This window comes from Peromyscus leucopus, chromosome 7 (genome assembly GCF_004664715.2).
Source record: "Peromyscus leucopus breed LL Stock chromosome 7, UCI_PerLeu_2.1, whole genome shotgun sequence".
Lineage (NCBI taxonomy): Eukaryota > Metazoa > Chordata > Mammalia > Rodentia > Cricetidae > Peromyscus > Peromyscus leucopus.
In genome coordinates, this window is record NC_051069.1 from 117015115 (window position 1) to 117035352 (window position 20238).

The 20238-nt window shown below is 42.6% G+C and overlaps 1 pseudogene; it reads left to right on the forward strand.

Annotated features, from left to right (window-relative positions):
• The first annotated feature begins 19640 nt into the window (after positions 1-19640).
• LOC114694106 lies at positions 19641-19869 on the forward strand (annotated as a pseudogene).
• The last annotated feature ends 369 nt before the right edge of the window (positions 19870-20238 follow it).

Here is a 20238-nt window from a genome sequence, read left to right on the forward strand (position 1 = left end):
AGTCTCCAGCTTGCCCTCCTGGAAGTTCTGGTGTCACCAGAGGGGCCTGGGCTCCCACTGGGAGGTGGTTCTTTGCTCATAGGACTTGCTGTTGTACCTTCAACAAGTATATATCATAGATAGATGATAGATAGATGATGATGATGATAGATAGATAGATAGATATGACATAGCATGACATGACATGACATGACATGACATGACATGACATGACATGATATGATATAACTGTACTAGGCATCCTCTTTCCAGGACAGAAAATGTTTCTGTAAGAAAACAAAAAGAAAACCCATTCTGATGATTTGACAATGAAACTGCCGCAGTGGCAGGATCGCTAACAGCCGCTGTTCCAGCACTGTCCTTTGTAGATCAAGACACGCATTTCCACGAAGCCTGGGAGTGGGGAGGTATGACGCAGCATGTGCACGCGCTGCTAACCAGCCAGTAACTGTGACAAATGGAATCCCTGGCATCTATGGTGACAGATGAAATGACATGCCAAATTAATAAAATAGGGACCACAAATCATGCATTCTTATGAAAGGATAATTTTGTGATAACCACGTAATATGGAGGCCTCCAAGCAAGAGACTAAATTACATGCTGAGAAAATCTGGCATTTTGTGATACACCTCGAAATCTGCCTTTCTCCAGCAGCCGGCGAGGGCAGTGGACAGTGTCTATAAACATGCTTTGCAAAGCAGCTGACGACACAGCATGACGACGACGACACAGCGGCTGCTGGGATCCGGGGCGCTGCCCAGAATAACGACTTGTCTAACGCAGTCTTCCGCAAGAAATCATTCTCACTAACACCTCCGTGCTTAACGTTAAAGCTACATCATTTTCACTGCTGTCCCTATCAAGCGGAATTATTACACTAGAGATTAAATTCCTACTTTGACTTCCTGAAGTCAAGATCACAGGGCTAACCACCTTCTGCATCCTCTGTGCTACTGAAGCTATTTTCCTCCAGCCTATCACGGCTGGCGCTCATGTTGGTAGTTATTTGCCAACAGAGCTGGCTCAGAATGTGCAGTCCTTCCAGCTTTTGTAAGAATTTGAGTACTAGCTATTCTCTGCGGTACTGTCAATCATCTGCTCCTCCATCTCCCACTGGCCCTCAGAGGAGGGGAAAGCCATTTCTTCACCTCCCTGCCCCTCCCCAACCTGGATGCTCACGACTTGGGCATTGTCTGAGAGACACTGTCTCAGTTCCTCTGCAAACAGCTGTTGGTTCCTGCTGTGTTTACCTCTTTAAGCATTTGGTCCAGGGAAGGAGGTTGTGCCAGGATCCAGGGCAGCATGAACTGAAGACATCTTTGGGAAGTCTGCATGCCGGCACAGGAAGCCTCAGCCTCTGGAGCACAGGGTCTTCCTTAGCCTTTCCATGCTGCTTGTGGTCATGGTCTGAGAGGACACAGCCTGGTCATGGTCTGGGCCAGACAGCCCATCCCCCACCCAGGGAAACTGGCTGCCTATGTCCCTGCCCCCTGTTGAGGCCTGGATTAATCAGAGAGCATAAATCTGCTTTCCCTTCACCAAAACCTTAATACCTCCACCCAGAAAACTGCCCTTAAAGGGAGGCATCATTCCTCCCAAGACCTTCATGCGCTTGTTTGGGTCATCTCTTCCTACATACATCTTAATCTCAACATTGCTGTTTTATTTTGTTTTGTTTAAATAATTCGATTGTATTTTCCTAGTATAGATTCTGTTGTGTAGTTATTAGTGTTAACTAATGATTTATAATGAAAAGGAACAAATAAAAATACAAAATGTAAAATTTGAGGAGAAAAGGAGCACCAGGAAGTAGAATAAGCTAAGCCCTGTGTTCAAGGAGATAAACAGATTAAGAAATGGAATAAAGCAGGGTAATGGGGGCACATGCCTTTAATCCCAGCACTTGGGAGGCAAAAGCAGGTGGATCTCTATGAGTTCAATGCCAGCCTGGTCTATAGAGTGAGTTCCAGGACAGCTAGGGCTACACAGTAAAGCCCTGTCTCAAAAAAATAAAGCAAACAAACAAAAAAGAAATGGAATGGGGAGTGGTGACCTCAGGGCAAGATCCTACCCAGCTAAGTTTCCAATTTGTGAAAAGGAATTAAAGAAAACTTTCGAGCCACTGTGGTGGTGGCACATGCCTTTAATCCCAGCACTCAGGAAGCAGAGGCAAGCAGATCTCTGAGTCTGAGGCCAGCCTGGTCTACAGAACAAGTTCCAGGATAGTCAAACTTAGTTGATGAAGGAAAACAGAAAGCTAGTGAAGATGTAGTTGGATAAGGGGGTCATGTTCCAGCCCCAGCAAGCAGCAGAACTTGGCAGCTTCGGCCACATGGTTCTGGCTTTAGAGTTAAGGATAGAAAAAAGGATTTATGGAATCTGTCTCTGCCCCTAAAGAAAGCTGCTGAGGCCAGGCATGTGCCAGGGTGTCCCTGAATGGAGGCCTAGTAGAAAGATCATTGCGTGAAGCTGTGAAGTTGAAGCCTAGATTGCATTGGAGAACCCAAGATGTTAGAGATGCCAGAGCCATGGGATACCTGCTGAAGAAAGCTGCTAACAGGGAGTGGAACCAGCCCAAGAGAAAGAAGTATGTTGCAGTCAACAAAGCTAAAAGGAGTTGGAGATCTGGAGTGCTTTGACATCAGACATGCAAAGTCTGGAGTTTGCCCAGCTGGTTTTCAGTCTTGCTTTGGTCCAGTATTTCCTCACTATGCTCCCTTCCCTACATTTTGGAACTGTAATGGATAGCCTGTGCCATTATATGTTGGAAGTGTGTGATCTGTTTTTTTATTTTTTTTTTTTTTAATTTATAAGGAATTACAGTTAAGAAACTAAATCTCAGAAGAGACTTTGAACTTTGGACTTTTAAACATTGTTGAGAATATCATGGACTATGGGGACCTTTGAAGCTGGACTAAAAGCATCTTGCACTATGATATTGTTACAGGCTTATGGAAGCCGGGGAGTAGAATGTGGTAGTTTGAATGTAATTGGCCACCACAAGCTCATAGGGAATGGCACTATTGGGAGGTGTGACAGTTGGAGTAGGTATGCCCTTCTTGGAGGAAGTGTGTCACTGTGGAGGTGGGCTTTGAGGTCTCACATATGCTCAAACTATGCCCAGTATTGCAGTTCACTTCCTCTTGCCTGCAATCAAAGCTTAGGGCTCTCAGCTCCAGCACCATGTCTGCCTGAACGCCACCATGATGATAATGGACTAAACCTCTGAAACTGTAAGCCACCCCGTTAAATGTTTTTCTTTATAAGAGTTATTGTGGTCATGGCATCTCTCAGAGCAATAGAAACCCTAAGACATGGCTAATCTTTCTTTAATTACCCCTGACTTACTGGCTTAGAACCAACAGGTTTCTCCTAGTGCCATGCAGAGACCTCCCCTATTTAATGAAGAGGAGGTCCGGTCTTCTGTGGTTCTGAAGAACAATCTCCACTAGGAAGTCTACCCAGGCTTCCGGAAAGATGGAAATAGAATTTTCTAAATGGCCTAGGCCTAGGTCTCCTTGAGCACTGAGTTCTTTAAAGTTTCTATCTCCCACAACAAGGGTTGAGGTTCCAACTGCAATGGAGCCTGCCACACCTTTCCCACCAACCAGGGAATGAGAATGACGACAGCTTGCCGTGCATGAGGGATCTCAGAATCCAGATTTAGGTGGGCCCTCTTCTCCATTATAGATAAACACCTGTGCTGTGATATACATGAGGGTGCAAAGGAATGGGGTCTCCTCCAGTGCAAACAATTCAGAAGATGCACACTTGGTTAGGCCATTAGTGCAAGCAAGTCAGGTAGTCTCTGTGGCCTGGAAATATACTCAACTGCCATTCCTGGCGTTAACCTGTTGTGTATGGCTACAGGAATCTGCATGAGGGAAGTTTCTAGGGGATAGTTTAGTGATATTAAGAGAGACCCTTTCCTTGGAGGTCCCCCAGGTTGAGCTTGAGTTGGTCCCATTTATAGTTGTTGTTAGGATTGGAAGTGGAGCTTATTGTTTGATTAACTTCTATGTTAACATAATATGGGGATTTGAGGTCCGCCATAACCAGCAGTCTTTTTAAATTTCCATACCCAGAGTGGGCCTTTCCCACAGAGAGACAAAGTAGACAAAAGTAAGACAATCATAACCAAAGAGTCCATCTTACTCCTATCTTTATTGGTTTGAAGGACCTGGTGATGACTCATCTGTCATCTTTTGTAGCCCCCTTCAGCTGGGTGTGACTCCATGGGATGACACTGGCAATTTCCACTGCTGTGGAGATAATGAGGGTCATGGGGTATGGAACTTTCCACATTGGTTTCAGCCTCTGGGTTGTGATCATCATTACTCATATGTCTTAGTTAGGGTTTTATTGCTGTGAAGAGACACCAGGACCACAGCAACTCTTATAAAGGAAGCATTTAATTGGGGCTTGCTTATAGTTTCAGGGGTTTAGTCAATTATCATCATGGCAGGAAGACATGGTGCTGAAGAAGGAGCTGAGAGTTCTACACCTAGATCCACAGGTAGCAGGAAGAGAATGCCACACTAGGCCTCTGGCTTGAGCATCTGAGACCTCAAAGCCTGCCCCCTAGTGATATACCTCCTCCAACAAAGCCACATCTATTCCAACAAAGCCATACTTCCTAACAGTGCCACTCCCTATGACCTATCCATTTTCATTTAAACCACCACACCATACAAGGTTGACTGGCTGGAACTTGTGGGTAATCTCAGATAGAAGCAAGAGCGCATCCTCTCAAGCCATCTGATGAATAGTCAGTCCTGTGGGTTTGTTGAAGGGCCTGTAAGGAACTGAGGAGGGAATGTGTAGATGTAACCAACCGTCTTATTAAATAAGAAACACAGAACCAATGTAAAAGAGAAATCCGAGAGGTTAGAGCTCAGAGATAAAATCTCACCCTTCCTCCTGCGGTGGTTCTAGCTTCCCAAAAGAGAGCTATTTCCCTGTGTGTAAGTCATTTCATAGTCTTTTGTTCTGCCTTCTCATTGGTTGTAAACCCAAACACGTGACTGCCTCGTCACTGTCTGTATGTACAGGCCCCCAGGTCTTAAAGGCATATGTTTCCAGTGCTGGCTGTATCCCTGAACACACAGAGATCTATGGGATTAAAGGCGTGTGCCACCACTGCCACACTCTTTCTATGGCTCTAATAGCTCTGACCCCCGGGCAACTTTATTTATTAACATACAGTCAAAATCACATTTCAGTACAATTAGAATACCACCACAGGAATGGTTAATAATTTCTGCTTTATGAACATCTCTTACCTTAGGTAGGAGTGGGGGAAGTGATTTCAAATGGGGTGAAATCTTCTTGATATGGGGTACATCTAGCTTTTAGGAGGAAAAAAAGGAAGTTGACCCAATTTTTGCCAATCTCAAGGACATATTTAGTTAAAACTTCCTTTAAGGTCCTAGTCATCTTTTCTATCTGCCCTGAGCTGTCAGGCCTATTGACACAATGTGATTTCCAATCAATATTTAGGACCTTTGCCAGATTGGGGGAAACATTGGCTATGAAGGCCAGGCCATTGTTGGACCCCAAGGAGAAAGGCAATCCAAATCTAGGAATTAACTCTTAGAGGAGTTTCTTGGTGACCACTGAGGCTGTCTCCATTCTGGTGGTGTGGTGCTTTGAATGAGAATGACCCCCATAGGCTCATATGTTTGAGTTTCATCAGGGAGTGGCACTATTTGAGAAGGATTAAGAGGTGTGGCCTTGTTGGAGTAGATGTGGCCTTGTTAGAGGGAGTTTGTCACTGTTGAAGGGAGCAGGCTTTGATTTTCAAAAGCCAACACTAGGCCTAGTTTCTCTCTCTGCCTACAGATCAAGATGTAGCTTTCAGCTACTGCTCCAGTGCTGTGTGTTCCATGCCACCATGCTTCCTGCCATGATGATAACAGCCTAAGTCTCAAAACCTGTAAGCAAGTCTTTAATTAAATGCTTTCCTTTATAAGAGTTTCTTTGGCCATGGTGTTTACTCATAATAATAGAACAGTAACTAAGACAGGTTGGAGAGGCTTCTATCCATCCAGAGAAGGTATTTATGAGAATTAACAAATACTTATAGCCAAGAACTGTGGGTTTTACTTCTGTAAAGTCCACTTGCCAATATTCCCTGGGGGTGCTCCCTTGAACACAAATTCCTTCTGGGGCTTTTCTTCCTCCTTTGGGGTTCACTTCTCTTTTTTTTAAGATTTATTTATTTATTATGTATACAGAAGAAAGTGCCAGATCTCATTACAGGTGGTTGTGAGCCACCATGTGGTTGCTGGGAATTGAACTCAGGACCTCTGGAAAAACAGTCAGTGTTTAACCTCTGAGCCATCTCTCCAGCCCTGGGTTTCACTTCTGTACAAGTGGTACACCTTGAAAAGAAATATCTTTGACAAGATTGTTTAGCAGCAAGGAGTACGGGTCTCCTTTCCAGCAAGAGCTACCATACATTTGTCTCCTGTTTAGCCACTTGGTGTCTTCGTGTGTGTGTGTGTGTGTGTGTGTGTGTGTGTGTGTGTGTGTGTGTGTGTGTATGTTTCCCACTTGATTTCTTCCTGTGTGTGGTTTGGGTACTGTTGCAATTGGAGTTTGGGCAGGGTAACCAAAGCCTGGAGAGGCCCCACTGGTTCCCAGTTCTGGGTGGCTGTACTGGATAGTTTTATGCCAACTTGACACATACTAGAGTCATCTGAGAGGAGAAAACCTCAGTTGAGAAAATGCCTCCATAAGATAAGGCAAGCTTGTAGGGCATTTTCTTAATTAGTGATTGATGGAGGAGAGCCCAGACCATCGTGAGTAGTGCCATCCCTGGGCAGGTGATCCTGGGTTCTACAAGAAAGCAAGTTGAGCAAGCCATGAGAAGCAAGCCAGTAAGCAGCACCTTTCCATGGCCTCTGCATCAGTTCCTACCTCCAGGTTTATGCCCTGTTTGAGTTTCTGTCCTGGCTCCCTTCAATGATGGACTACAATGTAGAAATGTAAGGCAAATGATGGGTGATGTCGTTCTGTATGCTGTGAATGTGTGTTGCTCTGATAGGTTGATAAATAAAATGCTGATTGGCCAGTAGCCAGGCAGGAAGTATAGGCAGGGTAAGTAGACGAGGAGAATTCTGGGAAGAGGAAGGACAGAGTCAGGAGTCACCAGCCAGACACAGAGGAAGCAAGTTCTGTCAAGGCAGAACTGAGAAAAGGTACCAAGCCACGTGGTTAAACATAGATAAGAATTATGGGTTAATTTAAGTGTAAGAGCTAGTCAGTAATAAGCCTGAGCTAATGTAATGGCCATACAGTTTGTAATTAATATAAGCCTCTGTGTGTTTACTTGGGGGACACGAGTGGGAGAAATTTGTCCCAACTGCTGGCAGGCCAGGACACAAGAAAACTTCCAGCTACAGGCAAAATAAACCCTTTTCTCCCCAAGTTGCTTTTGGTCATGGTGTTTCATCACAGCAATAGTAACTCTAAGACAGTGGCCAAGTCTGCTGCCCTGTTTCCTTGGCCTCTGGGGAATCTCCTTTTTGATGCCCTTTGCAGTGGACAATGGCTACCTCTTTTGGCAGCAATATTGCCCCTAGCAGGGCCAGGATTTCTTTTATGTTCCTGTTTTTCTTTTTGGCTAAGATAAGGATCTCTCTCTCTCTCTCTCTCTCTCTCTCTCTCTCTCTCTCTCTCTCTCTCTCTCTCTCTCTCCAGAAGGCCCATGGACAGGGGACATGACAAATGCATACCAACTATCTGTGTACATAATGATGTCTTTGCCCTTCCCCCAGTGAAGCACCTGAGTTAATGCTAGGAGCTCAGCCCTTTGTGCGGAAGTCCCTCAGCTGAGGGACCAGGCCCACACTGTCCAAGGTGACAGTGGCAGCCCCAGCACACCTGATTCCATCTTGAACAAAACTTCTCCCATCAGTGTACACCACCTCTTCCACTTCCTGTAGCAGGACATCTGTTCGCTCCACTCTGGTGGACTGGACCACATCAGTCACCTCCAGGCAATCATGGAGAGACTCAGCTGGGTTATCATCTGGCAGCAGGCTGGCTGGGTTGATGGCTGAAGTTTTACAGAATTGGATACAGGGTGGTCCAGGAAAAGTGCTTGGTAATGCTTTCTTTGGACTTTGGATATCCACCTCTCTGGGGTCTCCCTCAGGGGGCCCTCTACAGAGTGCAGGATGATTAGGAACGGTTAATTCTTGGCCCAAGGTCAGCTTGTCAGCTTCTTTTACTCTCACAGCTGTAGTGGCAACCGCTCACAAACAAGCTGCCCAACCGGCAGAAACAGGATCAAGTCTTTTGGATCGGTGGGACATTGGCCTCTTACACAGGGCCCAGTGTCTGGGATCTACCAATTAAAGGATGGGGCAGCCTGGCATCGACTAAGAATTTAGCAGTTTTCCCACCTACCTTCAATGTTACCCCGGGGCTCCTAGGGGCTAGGTGGAATGGAGTCTCAGCCCTGTTGGTCCTCACTCAAATGAAGAACTGAGCATTCTTCTTCCCTCTTTTGATTAGGCATTCATTCTTCCAGTGTCATTTTTGTTTACAGTAAGTACACTGGTCCTTCTCTAACCTCTTCCTCTCCCTGTGTATCTGACTTCCCCCTCTGGGATCCCCTTTATCAGTCTCCCTGAGAATTGCCACTATTACTCAGATCAATCTGTTTCTGCTTTTCTCCTAAAGAGTTACAGTTACTGTAAACCTTTAGAGCAATCTCTAATTGTGCAATAATTGCGACCCTTTGTACTCTCAAATACTTCTAACTTCTGAAGTTTCTTTGTTTTTGTTTTGTTTTGTTACTTTGTTTTGTTTGTTTTGGAGACAGGGTTTCACTATGTAACCCTGGATGCCCTGGAACTAGCTCTGTAGACCAGGCTGGCCTCAAACTCAGAGATCCACCCACCTCTGTCTACCAAGTGTTGGGATTAAAGGTGCTCACCACCACTGCCTGGCTCTGAAGTTTCTTTCTAGTATCTAGGGCTAACTGCATAACAAAAGCAACATAGGTTGCTCACTGGTTTCCTGGTGCATCTGGGTCTATAGAGGTAAATACCCAGTAAGCCTTGCAAAGGCGCTCCAGGAATCTAGTGGGAAATTTGAAGGGGCCTCTTGTATTAGACAGATTGGTAGACTTTCTAGCAGCTCTGTCAGTCTTGCTAAAAGGGCCTGGCAAAAATTATCTAGAACCTCCTTACCTTGGTTAGTAGTATTGGGGTCTCAGTCAGGTCAGGAAGTGGGGAATCCACTTTATCTGGGCTGCACTGTCCAACAGCAACCCCCTCCCACCTGGCCCCAGGGTGGTTTTCCTATTCCTAAACCAGATTATGTCCTGTTCCTTAGCCATGAAGAGGGTGGCCAGGAGCTGTTGGCCCGTCATCCCTGTTGGCTTGTGGGTGTAGAAGACAGTCTCAAGGAGACTAACGAAAGCCTGGGAGTTTGCGGTGAAATTGTGGGTTCTGAGTTTTCCAGTTATCAGATCATTGGTTGAAAAGGATACATAAACCATGAAAGGGGAGGAGGGAACATTTGGATCATGTGCCTGCTGGAGGCACCTCCTTTAAGGGGAGGATGGGGGCTACCTCTCTCCAGGGAAATTCCTCCGAGAGATCCCATAACCAGAGCCACTCCTTGTGGGTGGAGGGAAGAGGAGGCCAGAAGTAGAAGAGACTGCCTCCCCACCTCCCCATGGCAAGAGTCCATATGGATATCTGCTGAGGGGCCCCCAACTGGGGCCAGTGGATACATGATGCATGGGGAGCTTGTCCAAATCATGCAGCCCTGAGTCTCACCATTCTCTGCCGTCTATGCATGAAAATCACATCTAGTTGACACACTTCAGCTAGAAGGAACAGTTAGTGAGGATTAAACAAAACAAACAAACAAACAAAGTTAGTATGTTAGGATTCTAAGGTCAGAATGCTACCCCTAACATGGCCAGCTGTGCTAAGGCTGTTACAGTCTCTGTCATTTTTAATTGATACAAAGGCCACTTGGGTTATACTGACTGCTCAGATTTATTCTTCTCAGTCCCCTGTGATGGCATTGATGGTGGGCCCTGACTTTCTCAGACAATTTAGCAGCTGCAAGCCAAATCAGCCAGTTCCTCCTACTAGGCTGCGGGTGCCAGGTCGGTCCATTCACAGCTAGAGAGGTCGCTTTCAACATAAAGCTTTTGGGCTTTACAGTAACTTTAGGTACAAGAGTTCACCTTAAAGCATCTTGGCTTCACAGTAGCTTTAGGTACAAGGTAACTTTGGCACAAAAGATGAAACTGATACTTGCTGGTGATACAAATTTAAAAACCTTTCTAAAGAGTTTAAATTACCTAATCATCTTAAATAAAAAGGCTTTGAGGCTAAGGCACAATTATCTGCCAGCCTGAATTAGTTACATATATGAAAATATGGCCTTGCTTTTCCTAGAGTTACTAGGTTCCCACTGAGAAAGACAGACTCAGACAGATTTTAATGTAAAATCAAACTCAAGCTACCATGCTATTGTTATTGACTAAAAAATTACTTTTTACTATTCCTTTATTTAAAAGAACTTGCTTTTTAATGACTGCTCTCAGGAACCAGACACCTATGTCTCATGGTGTATGACTAAATGTTTCCAAAAAAAGTTTAAAGTTTATATAAGGTCTGAGGAAGTAATTTAAGGTGTGTGAAAAATGAGACTTAAAGATGATACATAGGATGTTGACTTCAAAGTTCAATAGAATTCTGATAAGTTATTAATCTAGTCTTGGTAATAGTTATATTATCATAGTCATGGGTTCAAATTTTAAATTGCTTTTGATTATATTCTAAATATAGACTTAAAGGCACATCTTATTGTACTGAAAACTTCTCTGTCATATATGTGTGTGTGTGTGTGTGTGTGTGTGTGTGTGTATACACATATATATTCAGCCCTCTGGACAGAGGGGAAAGTGTTCACTTTTATCACAGAGCTATCTTTTTGAGTTCCTTAAGCTCTTCTTACCCTTTATTCTCTTTCCTGCCAAGAAATTTCTGTCCTGTTACAAATGAATATTCATGCTCCTCTTATGTTAACTTTTCTGGCTTTGTTTTGCTATGGATCAAAGGCATGAATCTGCTCTAGCTATTTACAGACACTTATTAACTGCTTTTTTACTGCAGTGAGGATTTCATTTCAGATTACAGACAGTGGTCATGCTAATATATCTAAAACTTTTATCTCTTTTGTCAATTTTAAAGGATCATGTAAGGAGTCAAGACTGTTATGGGGTTCCTGAAGAGAAAAACTCCTGAGATGACTAATTAAGTCATATGGAGGCTTTGTTTATCACCAGAGGGGCTGTCTCAGGCAGAGTTGTGGGAAGCAGCCTACTACGTCCAATTTTTTTTGTTGTTGTTGTGGGGTTTTTTGTTTGTTTGTTTGTTTTTGTTTTGTTTTTTTGAGACAGAGTTTCTCTGTGTAGCTTTGGAGCCTGTCCTGGAACTCACTCTGTAGCCCAGGCTGGCCTTGAACTCACAGAGATTCGCCTGCCTCTGCCTCCCAAGTGCTGGGATTAATGGTGTGCGCCACTACCACCCGGCTCACTATGTCCAATTTGTTTGAGTTTTAGAGTAAAAAAAAAAAAAAAAAAAAAACTGTAGTTGTGATGCATTCAGAAGGGCAGTGCTGGACATCTGCAGCAAGCAATTATTTACAGAAGCAGAGAGAGAGCAGTTAAGTGATCAGGTGGTTCTCATAACCTTTAGGTCAGGGACACATTGTATAGAAATTTATGGCTGATTCAGAGACCAGTTTACTCTAGGAATTTAGTTCAGTAGCCCTCTACAGTGATTTGGATCCATCTGTCCCAGGTCAAATTGACCCCTTTTCCCCCCTCCTGTTGGGTAAGTGTTCTCTTTGTCTTCCAGTCTTCTTAGGCAAAGAGACAGACCTGGAAGTAGCCAGTAAAGATCCCCTTAAGTTGCACAACTTTATCATCTGTTACTAATCTATATCTGTCTCAGCAGATATCCACCCAGCTAGCAGACACCATCCAGGAATCACCTGTGACCCCACAACTGCTCCAAAATGGCTCATCACGATAGCACCAGGTGCTCCTGTGGAACAATCGATCCCCGAACTTGCTGAAAGCTGATATGAACCAGTCCCACCAAGTGCAAGAGAATTGACTTGCAAACTACAGCCTCCAGGAGCCAACTCCAAGACTCTCCTGTTGGGACAGGCCCTGAGGTCTTAGCACAACCGACACCATAGAACACAGGCCCCAACACCTGCCAAACGGGAACCAAGACCTGGTCCACAGTTTCAGGATCTGGGAAAGCCCCTAATGTGCTAACTTTGCTTTCGGCTTTCTGTACTTTTGCTTCTCACTAACTGTTCTAACTGAATGTGTCAACCAGGATGTGGTTTTTGTGCACGAAAGCCAAGAAATGATGAGGCTCAGGGCTGCATGATTTGGGCAAGCACTGCAATACACACTTTTTATTCGGCTTTAAGAGCGTATGTGTGTGTGTGTGTGTGTGTGTGTGTGTGTGTGTGTGTGTGTGTGCACTCTGGTGGGCTTATCTCACAACACTGTGGGTCTCCTTTGGACCTCTAGTTCCTACCCCCTCCTCAGCCCACTGGTACAAGCTGGAGTTCATCCTCCTAGACTCAAGCGATCCTCCTGCCTCTGCATGGGCAGTGCTAGGGGCACAGGTGCATACACCACTGTGGACAGCTAAATGTCGTGCTTTAAGTAGGGGAAGGAAGCAAATGGTGCTGCCACTCTGGCCAGCCACGGATCAGTCTTCACTACCCTCCATCTACATTCCAGAAAAGCCTGGTCGTGAGTTGCCGCCTGCAGAACCCACTGCCCATTTCAGTCACTCTAGCTGGCAGCCATGCAGAGCATGGATCCCAGGAGCTTTCTTCAGGCTTGAACAGGAACAGAGAGATCTTGATTCTTTTCATTCCTTTTATGCTTGTGGCAGGTTCCCTTTGCTGTTTCTGACTTTCCATATTCATGACATCTTGTTTTTAATCAGGTCAGAGAGTAGGACAATCATATTCCACATTTTCTATATGGTTCTACCATCTTTTTTTTTTTTTTTTTTTTTTTTTTTTGAGATAGGGTTTCTCTGTGTCACCCTGGCTGTCCTGGAACTCACTCTATAGACCAGGCTGTCTTCAAACTCAGAGATCTACCTGCCTCTGCCTCCCAAGTTCTGGGATTAAAGGCGTGTGCCATTACCATCGGCTTGTTGTATCATCTTTAAAATGTCTAACCTCATTATTTCTAATTTTGTCTTTGCTCTTTTATTACTGCTTGCTTTTTTAAAAGTTTTTTTTTTTATTTTTACGTGTGTATGTGTGTGTATGTGTGTGTGTGTGTGTGTGTGTGTGTGTGTGTGTGTCCTGATGCCCACAGAAGTCAGAAGAGGGTGTCAGATCCCCTGGAGCTGAAGTTATGGGGAGTTGCAAGCCACCTGATGTGGGTGTTACAATCTGATCTTGAGTCACCGAGAAGAGCAGCAAGTATTTTTAGCCACTGAGACATTGCTCCAGTCTCTACTTTTTAAAAAAAAAAAAAAATGATGCTGAGGATTGAACCTGGGACCTTGCCTGTGCTGTGCAAATGCTCTACCACTTTACCACAGTCTAGCCCACATTTCTTAGTAGCATACACTCTGCATTTTTATTTCTCTCTTTGTAACTAATGCAGGTCTTAAAAGCTAAAGCTTTCCTTGAGACCCAGAAAAGTGCCATTCTTTGCTTCTAGCAGCAGCCATCAATGCCTGCCTCCCCCATGGCCCTGGGGAGGACTTGGTGTTTCTGGTTTTACTGGCAGTTTTAGGATCAAAGCCTGGACCCCAGAAGCCAATTAATCTAGACTTAACCACCCATCTTCATAAAGTCAATTAAAGAGACAGATACCTGTGAAAAGAAGAGAAAGTAGATTCATTCAATATAGCCATACTGGGAGGAATGACTAAAGAGGTTCAGTGATGTCTAAGTCCATCTTTAGTGTCCTAGCATGAAGTGTAGGTTTAAACAGAGAACAGAAGCTATGTATAACTAAGCAGAAGGCCTGGTCCACTGTGGCCCTGCCCACCACTGACCCATCATTAACTTATCCTGTATGGCAGTTAGATCAATTGTCTGGACTCTGTAAAATAATCTTTCTGGGAACAAGTTCCTCTTCTAGCTAGTGTGTTTCAGCCATTTTCTTCCTCCAGCTTGAAATTCCTGGGGAAATTCCAATTTCTGGGGGACCATCATTTCAGTAGTGTGATCGCCAAAGGGAAGGACAGTGTCAGTGTCTCTCTTAGAATATCTTCAATTCTGCCAGCATGGTTAAAGGACCACCTCTCTTGCACTGTTATGGATTCTTATATGTTGATACAAATGTAAACTATTTTTATATTCCTGTTTAAGATAATTTGTATATTGATACAAATACAGAACTATATTTGTTCTAATGTACATATATTTCTACTCTTATTTGAAATATTTGTATATTGATACAAATGTAAGTTTATATCTGTCATAGTTTATGTATGTTCTACTTCTGTTTAGGATATTCTGTATATTGATATATATTTAAGATTATTGTCATATTGTATATTGAACTATATATTCCTACCTCTGTTATAAATATCTTGTGTATTGTCACAATTTTGAAGTCATCATTCTTTACCATACATTTGCTTATAGACTGTTTACCTTGTTTACATGAAGCCTTAGTCCTTAGATTATTTTGGTAGATATATATAATATCTTAGATAGAACATATTAAGTATTAGATTCAGGTTCTTTAGGATAGGACACTGTTTGGAATGATCTTTGTAACATACCATTTACCTACGCTCTAGACTTCTCTGGATTTTAGTATGTTTCTTGCTTGATATTGTTCACATTGATTGTAGTTCCATCTTATCTAGATCATTATCCCTCATTACTCCTGGACAATATTTGATAACCATTCCTTTGTATATAGTCTTGTATTAAGTTAGAACCTTCTTATTTAGACAAAAAGGGGGAGATGTAGTGGGTAGCCTTTCCAGCTTTGGTCTGGAAGTTCCAACCCCCACTGAGGCTTCAGAAACTATGATGCCTACAAGGTGGAGCAAAGGGAGGGCCCTGAAGACCTGAGATCGGGATGTGCCATGCTCCCTTCCTTCTTGGACTGTGGACGCTAGAGGTAGACTGAGGAGAGTTCTCCAGAGAACACTGCTGGACTGCGCTGCATCTTTCACAGAACCCGCAACCTACCTAACCCTTCATTTGTAGGTTACGCCATTAAATAAATCTCCCTTTTAACTATGTGGAGTGACCTTAATATGACTGTTTAGAATTACATCTACAGCTCAGAGTGAGGGAAACTGGGCTAGTTCTATTAACATGTAGCGAGACTACAGAAACGCATCATGAGGTGCATCTCACTGTAGCTCTTCTTGGTCACTAGAGCTAGCTGGACTGACCTCTGCTAGGGACACTGAACATAAGACATGCCTTTCTGAATCCAAGACACTAAGTTTTGTCCTTACCAAGCTTTGTAATTTTAGGTCTGGTACCTACCACCACATCAGGTGCAACCAAGCAAGTTCAGATCTATCTAAGCACCCACCCCTGGTGGAGTCCACCAAGACCCCTTTGCCCACCTCTGGGCATGGTTGTCCTAGGAACAGCTTCTGGATCTCCAGCCTGAAGGCAACCAGAGCCATTTCCTAGGAGACATTTATAAGCAGATGTGAAAATAACAATTATGTGGTTTGGGCAGATTCAAGGTAATAATAGAAAATAATTATAGGTTATATTACTAAGCAGTTTCAAGGGAAAATCAAGTCATGTTACTTTCTTGCCAATAAACCACTCAGTTCTGCTGTCTTACCATTTGAGGTGAAGTGTATATATTATTCAAGAATTTAGTTTTAAAGCAGAATCAGCAGGTGTTCACTACCTCTGGTAAGATGTGTGGTTCAATATAACCACAAGGGCAACCAGTTTGGAACTGAGAAAGTCATTCTGAAGCTGGCAAAATGATTCACTGGATAAAGGCATTTGCCAAACAAGCCTGGCAACTTGAGTTCGATCCCCAGAACCCACATAATGGTGGGAGGAGAAAACCAAATCCAAAAAGTTGTCTTCTGATCTCCACATGCATACTATGCTCCCCTCAATGCACACATCATACACTCCCCACATAATAACAAAAGAAAAAATCCTGTTAGCTGCTAAACAAGGCTGACTGTTCTATCAATGCCCCTTCATAATGCCTTTATTTTGAGCTAAAACAGTATAGTGGGAACTTAGCATGCCCAGAGACATTCTTGTCCCCCCAAAAATATTTTTTGAGACAGGGTTTCACTATGTATCTGTGGCTGGCCAGGAATTAACTATATAGACCAGGCTGGCTTTGAGCTTGTTATGGGTCTGAGGTCATTCGGGGTTTCATCATGAGTAAATTTCAAACAAAGAAGAGGCTTTATATACAGGTACTGGCACCAGATTTGGGATTCCCAGGGTGTATCACTGAACTACATTAGTTAGGGGCTTATTAAGGCAAAATTCACAAGGCTAGATATTTCCTGCCTTCGTACAATCAGGAGCAAGCATACATTCTGATGCACTTTTTGCTTACATGTAATCAAGCACACTTTCTGTCTACATGCAATTAGGGGTAAGAAAGCTTGTTTACAGAAGCTAACACATAGCCAGGCAGTGGTGGCACACGCCTTTAATCCCACCACTAGGGAGGCAGAGGCAGGTGGATCTCTGTGAGTTCAAGGCCAGCCTGGTCTCCAAAGCGAGTTCCATGAAAGGCGCAAAGCTACACAGAGAAACCCTGTCTTGATAAACAAAACGAAAACCAAACAAAAAAACATGCAAAAGCTAACACTCACAGTTTGTTATCACATGAACAGTTTCATTAAAATTTTAAAAAACTAGGCAATTACAAGAACAGCTCCCAGAATTTGGGGAAGTTATCTGTCTTTGGGAAAGTAGGGCTTACAAGTTAGAGGCATTCTGTTTTATAAATCTCTTGGGTGGGTTTTTGTTTTGTTTTTTGTTTTGGTTTGTTTTGCTTCTTTGTTTTATTTTATTTTGTTTTGAAACAGAATTGTCAGGAGCCATTATCACAAGTTATTGTGGACCAGGACACAAATACAGCTTGCAGCAATTGATAATTCAGATGTCAACCCACCAGAGGAATGATTCTCAGATGGGATATCCTGTCAAACAAGGCTTGCAGGCCACTGACTGAATACTGTTGCTTCCATCTGTAATTTCTTGTGCAATAATAGCTATGATATCTCCCCATTACCATACATTTTCATGAAATGTGTATATGTAATCTCATGATTGCATCTCAATCTTATGGGCACACATATGTCTGTGGATGGTCAGGAAGATGACCTCTCTTTAAGCTGTACAATTTTGATATATAGAAAATATACTAGGATATGCTTCATAACTAGATCTATTGTTCCACAAAGACTGTAGACCCTTAAAAGTCTTCTTTTGTTCGGACTAACTATACACAGTTAGCTCATTTTTACCTCAGAGCAAATTCAAACTAGACAAAAGGTCTTTGTGAATGGATCATAAATTTAAAATTTTACAATTATGCACAAGGTCAGAGTTGCAGGTGTCCAACCAAGGTTATCTACACAAAGCACCCTAAGAAAAGCATACCAGTTCTTTGCTTGCCAAGTCTGCTGATAAGACCTATGACTCAGAGTTTGTCGCACTGGGCACTGCACCCCCTCCCTCTGGTCCTGAGGCCTTGGAACTTTGTTTTACCATGGTAAATGGCTCTGCCTTTATCATTTACCCTAGGAACGTGCTTTTGACCAATGAAAGGTAACTCTTGTAATTTTTTCCATTGCTTCAAGCCTCCTAAAGAAAAAGAATTTTTAGGTTAGATGAAGATGCAATTAGGGGTTAGGATTATAATAGGAACAGAGAATTAGGGCTAAGAAATTATAGACAATTAAGATAAGAGAATTAGAACTAAGACAAAACAATAAAAAGACATGCAAAGAACTGTGTGGACTGATTTTTTCGGCTTCAAATTCTTAGATTTCCCTTGCTTGTTGTAGCGTCTTTTCTGAACCCTGAAAGGGGCCTTAGGGACTGGCACCAAAGGACCCTATTACAGAAGAAGGTGTCTGCTGTGTTACCTTTGTCATAGCAGCTGAGCTTTAAACTTCCAGTGGCTCTGCCTCTCGGGCTGTAGCCTGGGGGGAATTCTGTTCCCCCAGACAATGGCTCTGCTGCTGCAGCTAAAGGTAGTTTTAACTAAATCTCTATTGTTCTAATAAAACTCGAGATTCAAAGGCTAGAGTGAAAACCTGTGAGCTCACAGAGTTGGAGTAGCAAATGGCTGACTTTCTCTCTTTGCTGGCATTCCCGGAAGCCTCCCTTCTACACCACCCCAACTAAAAAAGCCCATGTTAAGCTCCTCCCCGCTACTTCCTGCCAACTAGTAACAAAAATAACCTTAAATCTGTATGAATATACAAAATCCCTTAAAATACAAAAATCCCTTAAACAAACAAGAGTAGAGACATATATACAGTATGTTATAGCAAAAATAAACTTAATTTTTTTTTTTTTTGGTTTTTCGAGACAGAGTTTTCTGTGTAGTTTTGCGCCTTTCCTGGATCTCGCTCTGTAGACCAGGCTGGCCTTGAACTCACAAAGATCTGCTTGCCTCTGCCTCCCAAGTGCTGGGATTAAAGGCGTGTGCCACCACCGCCCGGCTAAACTTAAATTTGAATGAATAAAACACATTTGTATGAAATGAAACACATCTTTACGTAGTTAAACAAATGCAGCATGAACAAATGTAACACATCTTTGCCTCTTAAAAAAAAAATACTTCACATTCCCCCTTTTAGTGTAAATAAAAAGAAAGGTTTTAACTTTAACGTAGTAAAACTATATAAAATAAGAACAGTTATCAAGTAACTATTTACAATATCTAGTTCATTGCATTTGGCAAATTCAGAGAAATTACTCTATTACCTATCTGATCTTGATGAGTCCAAAGCTCTGTACTTAATTTACCTTCTCTCATAACTAAGAAAGAACTGTAACTATAACTAACTAGTGTTCAACTCCATCAAAGACCCCCAAAGTATATAATATTACCTGAGTAAACAGGAAGTGCAGAGCAATCAACTTCCAAAACTATAGAAATGGCAGAGACATCTGCTGTCTGAACAGTTATCTAAGGTTCCTCTGCAACAATGGCACATCCATCTTTAGCCTACAGGCCTAGAGTATCTGACAGATTTTTCTATGAAGCAGGAATTTTGAAGAAGTCTGTCATGAAAAGCCCTATGTTAACACAACATTTTAAATGCCATATTCTGTAGGTCTTTGAAGTGTTTAAGGACCATCTACCTATCTATCTAAAATATATTTCTATATGATCTTGAAAACATACCTGACATAACTACAAGTTTGATTGTTAGAGATGACTAACTACTAACCTGCATTTATTAATTATCTTAAAAGGTTTATAATAATAGTTTTCAAGGACTAGAACTTTACCTTACATTTTCAAGTGAACTGCATAGGCACAATACCTTAAACAGGAGTAGAAACATGAGAATTGTGTCATCAATAAGTTCAAGGGGATTAGAGCTCCAGCCACAATGATTGAAGTGATTTGCAACGACCGTCTAGGAAAGAAAGTCCATGTCAAGTGCAACACCGATGACACCATTTGACACCATCAGGGACTTGAAGAAACTGGTAGAGGTCCAAACTGGCACCTGTTGGAATAAGATTGTTCTTAAAAAGTGGTCCACAATTTTTAAGGACCACATGTCTCTGGCAGATTATAAAATCCATGATGGGATGAACCTGGAGCTTTATTACTAATAGACGGGAATTCCTTCTCCTCGTCTACCCTGCCTTCCTCTCCCACCCTTGTTGACACTGGTATAGATGCCCATTTTTAATGATTCACATGAATAAAAACTTCAATGCTGAAAAAAAAGAGTAGAAACATTATACAGTATGTTGTAACAAAAATAATCTTAAATTTGTATGAATATACAAAAATCCCTTAAACAAACAAGGATAGAGACATATATACAATATGTTATAACAAAAATAAACTTAAATTTGTATGAATATATGAAAATCCCTAAACAAGAGTGGAGACATATATACAGTATGGTATAACAAAAATAACATTAAATTTGTATCAATATACAAAAATTCCTTAAACAAGAGTATAAACACACA